The 13,032-nt window shown below is 45.7% G+C and overlaps 1 protein-coding gene across 5 annotated transcripts in view; it reads right to left on the bottom strand.

Annotated features, from left to right (window-relative positions):
- The window catches only part of als2b (alsin Rho guanine nucleotide exchange factor ALS2 b), a 164,527-nt gene that overhangs the window by 120,300 nt on the left and 31,195 nt on the right, over window positions 1–13,032 (bottom strand). For 4 of the 5 annotated variants that reach the window (XM_069934314.1, XM_069934318.1, XM_069934316.1 and 1 more), the window contains exon 1: window positions 339–409. The exons of the other annotated variant lie outside the window; for it this stretch is intronic. The gene's annotated coding sequence lies outside the window, so the exon portion shown is untranslated. Of the gene's footprint in view, window positions 1–338; window positions 410–13,032 lie in introns of those variants that run through there. 5 annotated transcript variants of the gene reach the window in all.

Raw genomic sequence — 13,032 nt, 5'->3', positions numbered from 1 at the left:
TCACGTCCCCACACTCACTGACACGCACACGCGCGTCCCCACACTCACTGACACGCACACGCGCGTCCCCACACTCACTGACACGCACACGCGCGTCCCCACACTCACTGACACGCACACGCGCGTCCCCACACTCACTGACACGCACACGCGCGTCCCCACACTCACTGACACAAACACACACAAGCGCGACCCCACACTCACTGACACGCACTCGCCCGTAATCCCCGACTCATTTTGACATTGGCTCGCTCCCCCATTCCTTCTCACTGTGATTTACACACGTGGATTCGACCCCTCACTGGATTCCCCGCCCGCTTCCCGCTCCGTGGCCTCACCTTCCTCTCATGATCGGTTCCAAGACTCAGCTCTGCGTCGGGAGCTCGGCCTCCACCGGGGCCGATGCGGGCCAGGACGCACGGAGGCGAGTGGAAAACGCGTTTCGAAATGAGGCAAGAAAGAGACAGAAATTGACAGTGAAAGGAAGAGATACATATCGAAGAAAAAAAAATCCGTGGAAATAAATGAAAAATAAATAAAAAAGCGTGCTGAATAAAAGTTTATGAAAAGGCACTTTGATTTGGAGAGCAAGCCATAAAAGAGAGAAATTGCTTTAAAAAAGCAATTTAAAATTAATTTCCACTATGTCACCAACTACCTTGAAGATGCTCATACCTTTGGGATACAATAGGTGCTACGGTTACATTATTTCTTAGTTTCTCTTTCTGAGTTAAATTGCATCTTGATTTTACTCTGCTTTACATTGACCCTTTCGCTATCTTGTATTCTGGGGCTACACTGTGAAGGGGTATGTTGTTTTGTTAATACTCAGTGTTCTCTGGAGTTACATTATTTCCTTGGGATACACATTGCTCTGAGATTTGCTGCCAACTTGCAACCCGACCTCAAATTCACTTTCACCTTTTCTAGCAACGCTCTCCCCTTCTCCATCTCAGGAGACAAATTTTCGACAGACACCTTCAACTAAATTCACTAACTCCCACAACTACATCTCTTCACACCCTCTCCCTTGGAAGCAGAGTCAGTGCCAGAACAAATCTAATCGAGGAGCATTAGGGGAGGTACTGAGTTTTCGGCGGCGTCAGACTGGTGGGGGGGGTGGGGTGGGGTGGCAATGGCAGTGTCAGACCCGGGGGTGAGCAGTGGCAGAGACGGTGTTCGAAGGGGCTGGGGGGTGAGTGGTGGAGGCAGCATTGGACCAGTGGGTGGGGTGACATATCCGGTCTTACTCCTCTGCATCGCCTCGGATACATCATCAGCGGCAACCAGTACTGCTCCCAACGCAGGTAAATACACAACTGTGACAGCACCACCCACCCCACCACCAAGCCATGCAAGGAGGCAATTGAATGGATATGTTCCTTTATGTAATGGTTTGGAGGGCTGACCTTTCGGCCCAACCTCATAGCATACTTAATTGGCAGGAGTACGACTGGTCCACCGACTCTGGCACCGATGCCGAGCATAGACTGTCGATATAGTGTCAATATACACCACCTCTATGTCTTCAGGTGGTGGTGTAAGACTTCAAAATGTCCGTCATAAACTGGATGAAGGAAGACACAAGTACAGCGTGTAAATTGACTGGCACATACACTGCAGGTGATGCATGTCATATAGGTGTTGGTCTGAGCAATTACATTTTCCCAAACATGATTGACATAACTTGCCGGATGATAGAGCGTTGTCCCTGGACTTGGATTCACAAACTCACTAGTCAAAGTCAGCATGGTGACATCCAAGATCTGCCTTTACAGAGTACGCACACTAAGGAGAACCATGGACCAATGTTTGCTCCAAAGAGATGCATCTCCACCTGCTGTCAATGCTACTTTCAATTGGTGATGGAAATGAATAGTAACCCATAGTCTGAATACTCAATAGTGCTCAAAAGATCAGTGAGCGCTTGGAACAATGAGTCCCTCAGTCTGTTGTAATAGTACCCAAAACACTGAAAGATGAAACCCAATGAACCATGAAAGCTTGAGCAATCCTCTCTGCAGAGATGTCAATGACAGAAATAGTCACCTGCCACTGGATAGCATTGTCCTCACACATGAGCAGATAAGTATATCTGTGGAATGGGCCTACCAAGTCCAGGTCCAGATGATGGAAATGGGAATCTGGAACAGAAAAATCTCCCAGCCTGGATTTCGTGTGTCTAGAGATTTTAGAGCTTTGACACATCAGGCAGGTCCCTGCCCATAATCCAAAATCCCATTTAAATGAGGCCAGGTAGAATGTTCCATAATCAGTATGATCAATGCTCTTTTGCCAAGATGAGACCGATTATTAAGAGATCCAAAAATCTCCCATCTGTGGAAAAATCCCAGACCAATGTTTCACTTGATTCATCCAGGCTCACATCTTGTAGATGGAGACTTGTGTTGATCCAGTGATACCGGATGAGATCAGGATCGGTAGGATGTGCACAACCCATAGCAGTGAAATCAATGGCAGTAGCTGTATGTAAAGACCTCAAAGTCACACCTGGACAGGGCAATGGCCACAGAATTCACCTTCCCTCAGATGTGCCATATGTCCAAGGAAAATTGCAAGATGAAGGCAAGTCGAGATGTGCACTTGTGCTCAAGTTATGTGTAAGAGGTTGGTGGTCTGTATAAATGGTGAAAGGGTTACCTTCCAACAAAAATCAGAAATGTTTCTCTCCAAGATACATGGCTAGAGGTTCTTGACCAAATGTACCAGACTTTGCCTGAGCCAGTGATAGCTTGACTGAGAAGAATGACAGAGGTTCCAACTTCCCACTGACTCTTTGTTCTAACACCACTCCCACGGCACTGATGGAGACATCCATGGTAAGACAAAGCAAGGTGTTGGGCTTCTAGTGTACAAGCATCGTGGCATTCGCAAGTATAGTCTTTACATTGTTGAAACCATGAATGGCTTCGTCCCCCAAACTCGATGGTCTTTTGGAAATGGACTTGTCAGATCCTTTAGGTTTTTTGACAAAGGGTAACAGAGACACTGCTCCATTCAGCAGGAAATGGCTGAAGAAATTCATTATCCATAAAAAAATGTTGTAAATGGCCGAATATAATGGGTGTAGTAAAATCTCAAGTTTCTTGTACTTCTGTTTCATCAGGCAAGATACCATGCTGAGTAGAAGAATGAGGGGGAGATTTAATTGAGGTATTTAAAATTATGAGTAGGATAGATGGAGTAAATGTAAGTAGGTTTTTCCACTGAGGATAGGTGAGATACAAACCAAAGGACATGGGTTAAGAGTGAAAAGGGAAAAGTTTAGGGTGAACTTCTTTACACATAGAGTGGTGGAGTGTGGAATGAGCTACCAGCTGAAATGGTGAATGCAGGCTCAATTTTAATATTTAAGAAGAATTTGGATAGGTACATGGATGGGAGAGGTATGGGAGCAGGTCAGTGAGACTAGGCAAAAAAATGGTTCGATACAGACTAGAAGGCCTGAATGGGCCTGCTTCTGTTCTGTAATGTTCTATGGTTCTAACTGTATGTTCGAAAAATACAAGTTCAGCAGCACCAAAAATGCATTTGTTTAGATTGATCACAATGCCAAATTAATCATTTCTGGAACAGTGATAGAAAATGATGCCTGTGTTCCTCTTCACCCATGCTCACTACAAGAATATCACTGATATAGACAAATACAAAATCAAGGCCAGAGAGTAGATGGTCCATAAACCAACGGAATGTCTGAGCTGCATTCCACAGACCGAATGGCATATGCAGAAATTCACATGTGCCAAAGGGGTAATTACCGCTGACTTGGCAACAGCGGAAGGCTCTACTGGAACCTGATAGTGAGCATGCATCAGGTGAATTTTCACAAACACATGCTTGTTGTGCAGTTTCACGAGAGATCTTGTAAATTGGGAATCCTGTATCAGTCAGGCATGGTGGAATTGTTCAGGGCATGATAATCACCTCAAGGCTGTAAATCCTTAGGAGATTTCTTTGGAATCAAATGCAACAGTGACACCCATCAGCTGTCATATCTGTGGACTATGCCCAACTCCTGCATGTGGTAAAATTCTGCTTTTGCGATCTTAAGACGGTCTGGGAAAATCTACAAGTGTGCACTGCAACCGGAAGAACTCAGGTCTCCATGTGGTGGGTTAAACACATTTTTAACATCTGCATGATGATACAATGGGGATCATGACATGTAGGGGTGTCTGCGTTCCTCAGGAGTTGGAGGGACCACAGAAATTTCTGCACTGGAATCAACAAGAAATTGAATGGGGGGGGGGGGGGGGGGGGAAACACAGGGATCACATGATGTCAAGGAGGGAATAGGAGCAGAAAACTGGAGCTCCAAGGTAAACCAAATAAATTTGTTTTTGTGGTGATATGTAATTACACCACTAGGTCACCAGGGGTCATCCCGGTGACCTTGTAGATAAAGCAATCCAGAGCTACAGTCTAGCCTTCCAGGTTTAGTGTACATATTAGTTCATTAAAGCTGTCTGATACTCGCACTGCTGATGTGGTTATTGTCAGTACAATTTAATAAACTAATATTATAGCTCCGCTCCATCCTCAACATCCATTGGAGCGCTTTCATCCCTAACGTCGAAGTACTCGAGATGGCAGAGGTCGACAGCATCGAGTCCACGCTGCTGAAGATCCAGCTGCGCTGGATGGGTCACGTCTCCAGAATGGAGGACCATCGCCTTCCCAAGATCGTGTTATATGGCGAGCTCTCCACTGGCCACCGTGACAGAGGTGCACCAAAGAAAAGGTACAAGGACTGCCTAAAGAAATCTCTTGGTGCCTGCCACATTGACCACCGCCAGTGGGCTGATAACGCCTCAAACCGTGCATCTTGGTGCCTCACAGTTTGGCGGGCAGCAACCTCCTTTGAAGAAGACCGCAGAGCCCACCTCACTGACAAAAGGCAAAGGAGGAAAAACCCAACACCCAACCCCAACCAACCAATTTTCCCCTGCAACCGCTGCAACGTGTCTGCCTGTCCCGCATCGGACTTGTCAGCCACAAACGAGCCTGCAGCTGACGTGGACTTTTTACCCCCTCCATAAATCTTCGTCCGCGAAGCCAAGCCAAAGATATAAAGATTATAGCTACTAGGATGGAAGCTGATTTTGCTCCAACGCGCATTCCCGACCACCTGGAGAATCTTCCTGAGGAATGGAATCCATGGACAATCAGCACGCACGTGTATCCGTCGACAGAGATGGCAAGGGATCGCTGTACTGGAATCGTGGTGGAATGCGGGGAAGACCACAGGTAAGAAACGGCCAAGAGTCCTGCCTGCCCTTGGGTTTGCCGACCCTAAACCCCGGTCTGATCAGAAAGGGGCCACTACAAGCGCGGGTGGAAGGATCTCCACAAGTCGTGCTCCCGATCGCCATGTATGTGCAGAATTCCTGACCACTCCAGAGCCAGGGAAAGCAGACATGGCTACCGTCACTCCCCCAACAGTAGTTTCCCTAGTACCACGGAGACCTGACGCTAACACTGGGATCCCCCCTAACCCCGCTGCAAACATCCCAAAGCCAGAAACTCAGCCAACAGCCCCAAGCACCCAGGTTACTCCTCCAGCAGACAAAAGCCCCACAGAGGCTCAACCAGTAGCTCCCAATACCCCAGGGTCCACCCTTGCTACACCTAAGGGACCAGAGACTGTGGCTTAGCCATGTGCTGCGACCAGACAGGCTGGAGCTTAACCCCAGAAATCTCGGAGCCGGCACGCTCTTCGGCTGCTGGCAGAGATGCTTTCTGAATTATGTGGAGGGTGCTGAGGCATCGGATAAAGAGCTATTAATGCTGCTGTTAGCGTAGCTGGGAGACCACCCTTACTCCCTTATACAGGATGCCAGGTCCTACCAAGAGGCAATAAGCATTTTACAGAGGCATTAAAGTAAGGGGCATAGTGAACTCCACTCTCGGTACAGGCACATGACCAGGTCACAACAAGTAAGGGAGTCTGCCAGAGACTTTATACTCTCTCTGAAAGACCTGGCGAGAGGCTACAACTTTAAAGCAGTATCAGCTCAGGAGTATGTGGAGGACCTTATTAGGGACAGAATTGTTGCAAGCATACCCACAGAGATGAGACATAGATTGCTGGAGAAAGGAATGGTGGGGCTAGATGAGGCAGAGACAATTGCAGAAGCTTTAGAAAACACCAGGAAAGAATTGGAGGACCCTGGGGCTGGGACAAATGACACACTGCTGGACTCTCTAGCCCCACGAAAAGAAAAGTATGCTGCCTCACAGGAATTCACAGCAGCAGCACACCTTGAGGATCCCAAGTGCTTTTTCTGTGGTCAAAGAAAGCACCTCAGAGCCCTCTGCCCTGCCAGAGAAAATGTCTGTTCCAACTGTGGAAAACGTGGGCATTATGCAAAAGTCTGCAGAAGCCCCAAGGTCACAGCCAAGGCCCATTCTCATGCTAATGAGAGGCAGGAAAGCTCTTCTTCCCTCCACAGACAAACAGAAGAAGAAGAATGCTATGTGCAGCCCGGCCATCTTGGACAAATGCTACAGAGCAGAGGACACAGTCTTCAGGAGATGAATATGATGCCGAGTATTATCAGATGGAAAGACATGAAGGACACACCAGACTTGCTTCTCTACACATGAATCAGGCGAGTCCACACAATTTATCTGATGCCAATGTGTGCTGTCGGACTCTGGCTTTACCCTACCCTTAATTTAGTCTATGTGTCGTCTGAGTCCAGTGTGTTTGTTAAATGAAGTGATAGGAGAAGGTATTCGGTTCAACAATCAGTTTATTACACAGCACAAGAATAAAGCTTAACAGAGCTCTGGTTCAGTCGTTAGTTCATAGGTCACCTGCACAGTGAGCTATTCCCCAAGACTGACTCCTACTGTCCAGTCTCTTCTGTTTATATAGATTGTTTTAATCCCTAGATTCCAACATTATTACACTGAACAAAAGTTGGCTTTCTTTGCTAGATTCCTTGCATAAGATTTATCTCAAGCAATTTCCTGCTCTGCAGTTATCTAGGGTGTAGACCTCCCATCTTAATCCTCAAGGCCAGAACATCCTGTTGTCTTGATCAGAAATCAATTCATACCCCATATATTTCTAATTATTTCTTTGTACTCATCTGGCCATAGCCTTCTGTTCTACTCAACACCTCCTTATGCCTTAACCTTCCTACTGAATTGGTTTATACATTTTCTTTGTCTCTGACATTCTCAGTCATGGTACTCTTTGCTCTCGTTTGGCCATAGTCTTCTGTTCTACTCAACACCTCCTCATGTCTTAGCATTCCTCCTAGATTGGTTCATACATTTTCTCTCTTTTGTGTTTGGAGACAGCAAATTCTGCATGTATTATACTCAGCCAACTTTGCTACATACTGTGGCTGTTACTTAATTGCATTCCTATTTCCCTTAAACAGTATACTTGAAGTAAATAGTAAATTGTTACATAGTACTGGATTAATGAATACATAATGAATAGTACATAGGCATATTTTCTATGATTACTTAACCCCTTGGTTCCAACAGTGCATCAAAATTAATGATGTGAGGGTAAATTGCTTAATAGATAGTGGAAGCACTGAAAGTTTTATTGACCAGGGGTTAGTCAACCACCTTGCCCTCCCCACACGACCGAGTGAACACCAGATCCTGTTAGCAGCCAGCAGCCTTGCGGCTGAGGTAAAACAGTGTTGCAGGGTTACTCTAGAAATCCAGGGCACAAAATACAAAGGGTTCAAATTACTAGTACTCCCTCACCTCTGTGGCCCGATACTATTGGGGTTAGATTTTCAGTGCCAGTTAGAAAGCATTACAATAGTGCAGAACGGGCCTCACCCCCCACTACGCCTTATGAAGAAACAACACTGCAGCCTGTCTGTCCTGAACATAGAACCCCCTCCGCTGTTCACACACCTGACCCCAGAATGCACACCAACAGCCACAAAGAGCAGGAGATACAGCCCGAGGGACAGAGCCTTCATTAGGACAGAGGTCTGCAGGCTACTACAGGAGGGCATCATATAGCAAAGCACCAGCCCTGGAGAGCCCAGGTGACATTTGTCAGGAGAAAAACTGCGCATGGTAGTGGATTACAGTCAGACAATCAACAAATTTACACAATTAGATGCCTACCCCCTACAACAATGCGCAGTACAAGCTGTTCTCCACCATAGACCTGAAGGCAGCATACCACCAACTTCCCATTAGAAACAGCGATCGTATTTACACGGCATTTGAGACAGACGGCAAGCTGTATCAATTTCTGCAACTCCCCTTCGGTGTCACCAATGGAGTGTCCCTGTTTCAGAGAGAAATGGACCGAATAGTAGATGAGTTCCAACTGAAAGTGGTGTGTTCCCCTACTTAGACTACGTGACAATCTGTGGCCACACTCAGGAGGATCATGACATGAATTTAAAATGCTTCTTCCAGGCAGCCGAGGAAAGGAATCTAACATACATCAGGGACAAATGCGTCTTTAGCGCCAGGAAGTTGCCAATCCTGGGCTACATAGTGCAGAACGGGGAAATCAGCCCAGACTCAGCCTGTATGCGCCCTCTCCGAGACCTCCCAGTCCCACACGTGCTGAAAGCACTAAAAACATGTTTGGGACTGTTCGCTTACTACGCCCAATGGGTCCCCAACTACACCGACAGGGCCCGCCCACTTATAAAAGCCTCAGTTTCCCACTGTGCCCAGCAGCCACCAGAGCATTCAGGGTCACTAGGGACTATATCGCTAAAGCTACCATGCGGTCCATAGATGAGTCGATCCTGTTTCAAGTACAAATGGATGCATCCGATGTGGCTCTGGCAGCCACTCTAAACCAAGACGGACGACCAGTGGCCTTTTTCTCACGAACCCTACAGGGGTCAGAGGTAAGACACTCAGCAGTAGAGAAGGAGGCCCTAGCCATTGTGGAAGCAGTAAGGCACTGGCGACATTATCTGGCATGCAAATAACGCCTCTAACAAAAGGAGATTATGAGGGATACCAGCAAGGGAGCGAATTTAATTGACTACAAAAGGGGATGAAGCATTTGGGAATGTGGATAGATAAAAATTTACAAAATTTATTTCAATTGAATTATCTCCTCCTAGTTGGAAAGATTGAGGAGGACCAACACAGGTGGACACACCTGGCTATGATGTTGATGGGCAGTGTTAACTGCATTAAAATGAATGTGATGCCAAGGTTACAATACTTCTTCCAATCTTTGCCCATGCCGCTGCCCCAGAGTTTCTTCAAGACACTTACCGGATGCGTCAGACAATTCCTGTGGAAGAATAAAGTAGCTCGAGTCTACATGGAGAAATTGACTTGGGTCTATAACCTGGAGGATTGAGGCAGCTCAGGTGAGGTTTTTCAACTCATTCTTTGAGGGAGATAGTTTACCCTCCTGGGCACAAATTGGTCTACACACAGTAGGGGAGAATATAGCTGAATAAATTATTTATAAATGGGATACCAAATTAATAATGCAAAAAACAGACAACCCAATACTAAAGCATATAATTCAAACGTGGCAAAAAAAAAAAAAACAGATTATTGGGTTAAAAGGAGGGTTGTCTTCTAAAATGCCCCTGACCCAGAAAAAATTAATCCCTATGACTATGGGTAACAAGATCCTGGGTACCTAGTGCCAGAAAGGGATCAGGTGTATCAAGGACTGTTACAAGAGGGTGCAGTTCATGTCATTCAAGAAATTAAAAAACAAATTTGACTTATCAAACAAGACCTTCTGCTTTTTTTAATTAAGTTTTTTTTGAGGGACAAATTAGGTCTGTCTATGGCCCTGCCACTGTGCAGTGACATGGAGTCTCTAATTCAAAAGGGGATCACTTGTAAATTAATCTCTGCTATGTATCTCCTGTTCCAAAATGAAAGCCCGAAACCAGGTCTCCATAAAGCAATCCTCCACCTCACAGGCAATCTGCTCTGGAGATTTAAATTTCCTGTTCTGACTTGTCATATTGAGGTTGGAGAAACATGCCTCGAATATTGTGAACCACTCCGATGCAATGTTAATAAAATGGAGGGGGAGAATCTCCAGTTTGACCTCTCTGACTGTTCCTGTAAGTGGTTTATCCTCATCTCTTACCATTTTAACCACTTGTAACTACAGCAATTTACCCAGTTTACACACAATTTAAAGAAATACATAATTCTTTTCTTTTAGTACAAAATGGAGTCGACTCTCATTATTCCACTCATACACAACACTCAATTCTTCATCCCACCAAACACCACCCAGCCAAACCCCTCTGACCTTTTCATTGGCTCACCGCCACTCTCCTCCTCCTGCATCTGAGATCCATCCCACGTAGGCCTCCTGCTTAACTAACCTGCGCATGCACGCTATTACTCCCACATGTCACCTTGGGATACGTCCTCAATGGCAACTGGTACTGCTCCCAACACAAGTAAATACTCAACCACAACACCCCCACCTCCTCCCTCACCATCATTCGGGGCTCCAAACAGTCCTTCCAAGTGAAGGGACACTTCATTTCTGAATCTACAGGGGTCATCTACTGCATCTGGTGCTCCCATTGTGGTCTCGTCTACATTGAAGAGGTTGGAAGCAGACAGGAAGATCACTTTGTTGAGCACCTTGGCTCTGTCTGCTGCAATAACGTGGATCTCCCACTGTCCACCCATTTCAATTCCCCATCCCATTTCGTTGCTAACATGTCTGTCCAAGGTCCCATTCATTGCCAGACTGAGACCACATGCAAAATGGAGGAACAACATCTCATCTTCTGACTGGGCACCCACCAACCAGACGGCATTAATATGAACTTCTCTGGTTTCCATTAACCCCCATCCTCCCATCTTTTTCCCATCTCTTTTCCTCATGCTCTCTTTTTTTCCTCTATCCCTCTGTCTCCTTTCACAGAGCCAAATTAATTCTCACCTTTCCTCTTACCTTTTGTCTGTTGATAAGTACGCCTCCCCCTCCCATTCTTTCACCTTTCTTTCCTCAACCTTTAATTCCGACTTTTTTCACTTACACCTTGAGGAAGAGTTCAGGTCCGAAACGTTGGTAATATATCTTTACCTCCCCGGAACACTGCGAGATCAGCTGAGTTCCTCCAGCATTTCTGTCTTTTTACTACATTCACAATATCTGCAGACATTTGTGCTTTACTCTGGGGTTACATTGTTTCCTTTGTTTACATTGTTTCCTCCATGCTCTGGTTTCTTTAAAGATTTGCTGCGCTGAGGTTTACATGCTATGATATTATTTCCTAAGGTTATGTTGTCGTTTGGAGTTACAATGTGTTTCAGAATACTTTTCCAATCCCAGAATAACCTAACAGGATAATGTAACAAGATTACATGTATCTTTTTTACACAGCCGCTGCATTCTAGGAAATTATTCCCATTTTCATGCTATGCATGCTATGTTAAAAGCTCAGAACAGGAATGAGAGTGCCTTCCCATTCTGACATTTTACCTCCAAGGCCTCTAGTTATTTTCCCAGAACACTTGGAGTTTAAACTAAACTGCAGGCATTCTGTGACCAAGGGGCTAATGAATATGATGCAGCAATGCACACTGCCGGTATGCTATCTAAACTTGTGGACAGAAATGGAGATTTGCAGTTTTGGTCATTCCTGTGTAAACAACCACTGCTGGGATGTCAGGAGACTCTTCCTAATGGTAAAATCCCACAAAGTCTATGTAAAAAACCATTATAGTCTCTTCGGGTAACCTGTACCTTGAAGCTGCAATGTACTGGGGTTACTGTAACTTTCAATTACGCTGTGTCTGAGGTTACATTGTTTCCATGAGTTATTGTGAACTAAATTCTGTACTCATGAAACACATGGTTTGCTTCAGTCTGTACCAGGGGTGTACATTGCTTCCGTGGGATACGACACTAGCCCCTTTTACACAGTGCTTGAAATCCAGGTTTTATCGGCCTTTTGAGTGCTGTGTGAAGCAGATTGGGGGGTGGGGGTTGGGGAGTCTTGACTTACCCATCTTCGATCTGCCAAGGTAGGTAGTCTCAGCGGTGGAGCATATCGATGTGAAACCTATCTAAAACAGTCGCCCGTGTTTCTAGGTTGAAATGGGAAGGGCTAATGACGTTGAGATGACATCTTTTGCCTGCGATGTAAATGCGGGAAATTCAAATTTTAGCAACATTATCAGTACCAATGAACTGAGCAACGGTTAGGAAACACTCAGGATAGAATCAGGCAGGAGAGAATCAGTAATTCATCTATGACTATGGTTTCAAATTGGAATGATAATGAGGTCTGTGAGCTCAGGATGAGGCTAATTGCCATGTAACAGGCACAGAAAAGGATGGCCTAATTTTTGAGAGATTGGCTTCTCAACTCAGGGACTGCAGCTTTGAGTGGAGCAAAGCCAAGTTTATAACTAAACTGAAAAGCCTGCACAAGAGTTTTAATCAGGTGGTGGATCACAATGGCAGGAGTGGCAGAGGGTGCCTGGACTGACTTTATTTGGACTTGCGCCACTCAATATGGGGAACAAGCCACTGTGCCAACCTGGTCGCGCTTTGTAGTGTAACGGATGATCCAGCTTCTCCTCCCACCACCAGCAGCAGTATTGATGCAGGAGGAGATATAATCAGCTTGAAAATGGAAGCCACCACCACCAGAATTGATCAAGCTGAGTCTCACGATCAGCCAGATAAAAATATATTTTGGTTTGTGATTACACTGTATTCACATGTCTTTGTGAGTGTGTACTCCCATAAGGACCCATCTCCTTTAATGTCGCTTGTGTTGTTCTCTTGGAAGCCAGCTATAGCGAAGACAGCAACAAAAAAGCAGAAACCCACAAAGGTGCAGCTCATCTCCAAGGAGATTAAGGATCTTCTCCTTTCAATGGACATTGAGGAGGCAGAGAGGGTACAGTTTCGTGTAGAAGGGCAGAGGAGACAAGAGGAGCTGATGTGGAGAAAGGTTCTGCAGGCAGAGAGAGCAATACAGACAGGACAGCAAATTAGTGGTCTACAGCCATGCTCGAAGGCATTCAGCAGGAGATGAGGGGTCA

Source organism: Narcine bancroftii, chromosome 4, assembly GCF_036971445.1.
Source record: "Narcine bancroftii isolate sNarBan1 chromosome 4, sNarBan1.hap1, whole genome shotgun sequence".
Taxonomy (NCBI): Eukaryota; Metazoa; Chordata; class Chondrichthyes; order Torpediniformes; family Narcinidae; genus Narcine; species Narcine bancroftii.
Note: the sequence above shows the minus strand (reverse complement) of the source record. Positions and strands in the feature narration are given on the sequence as shown.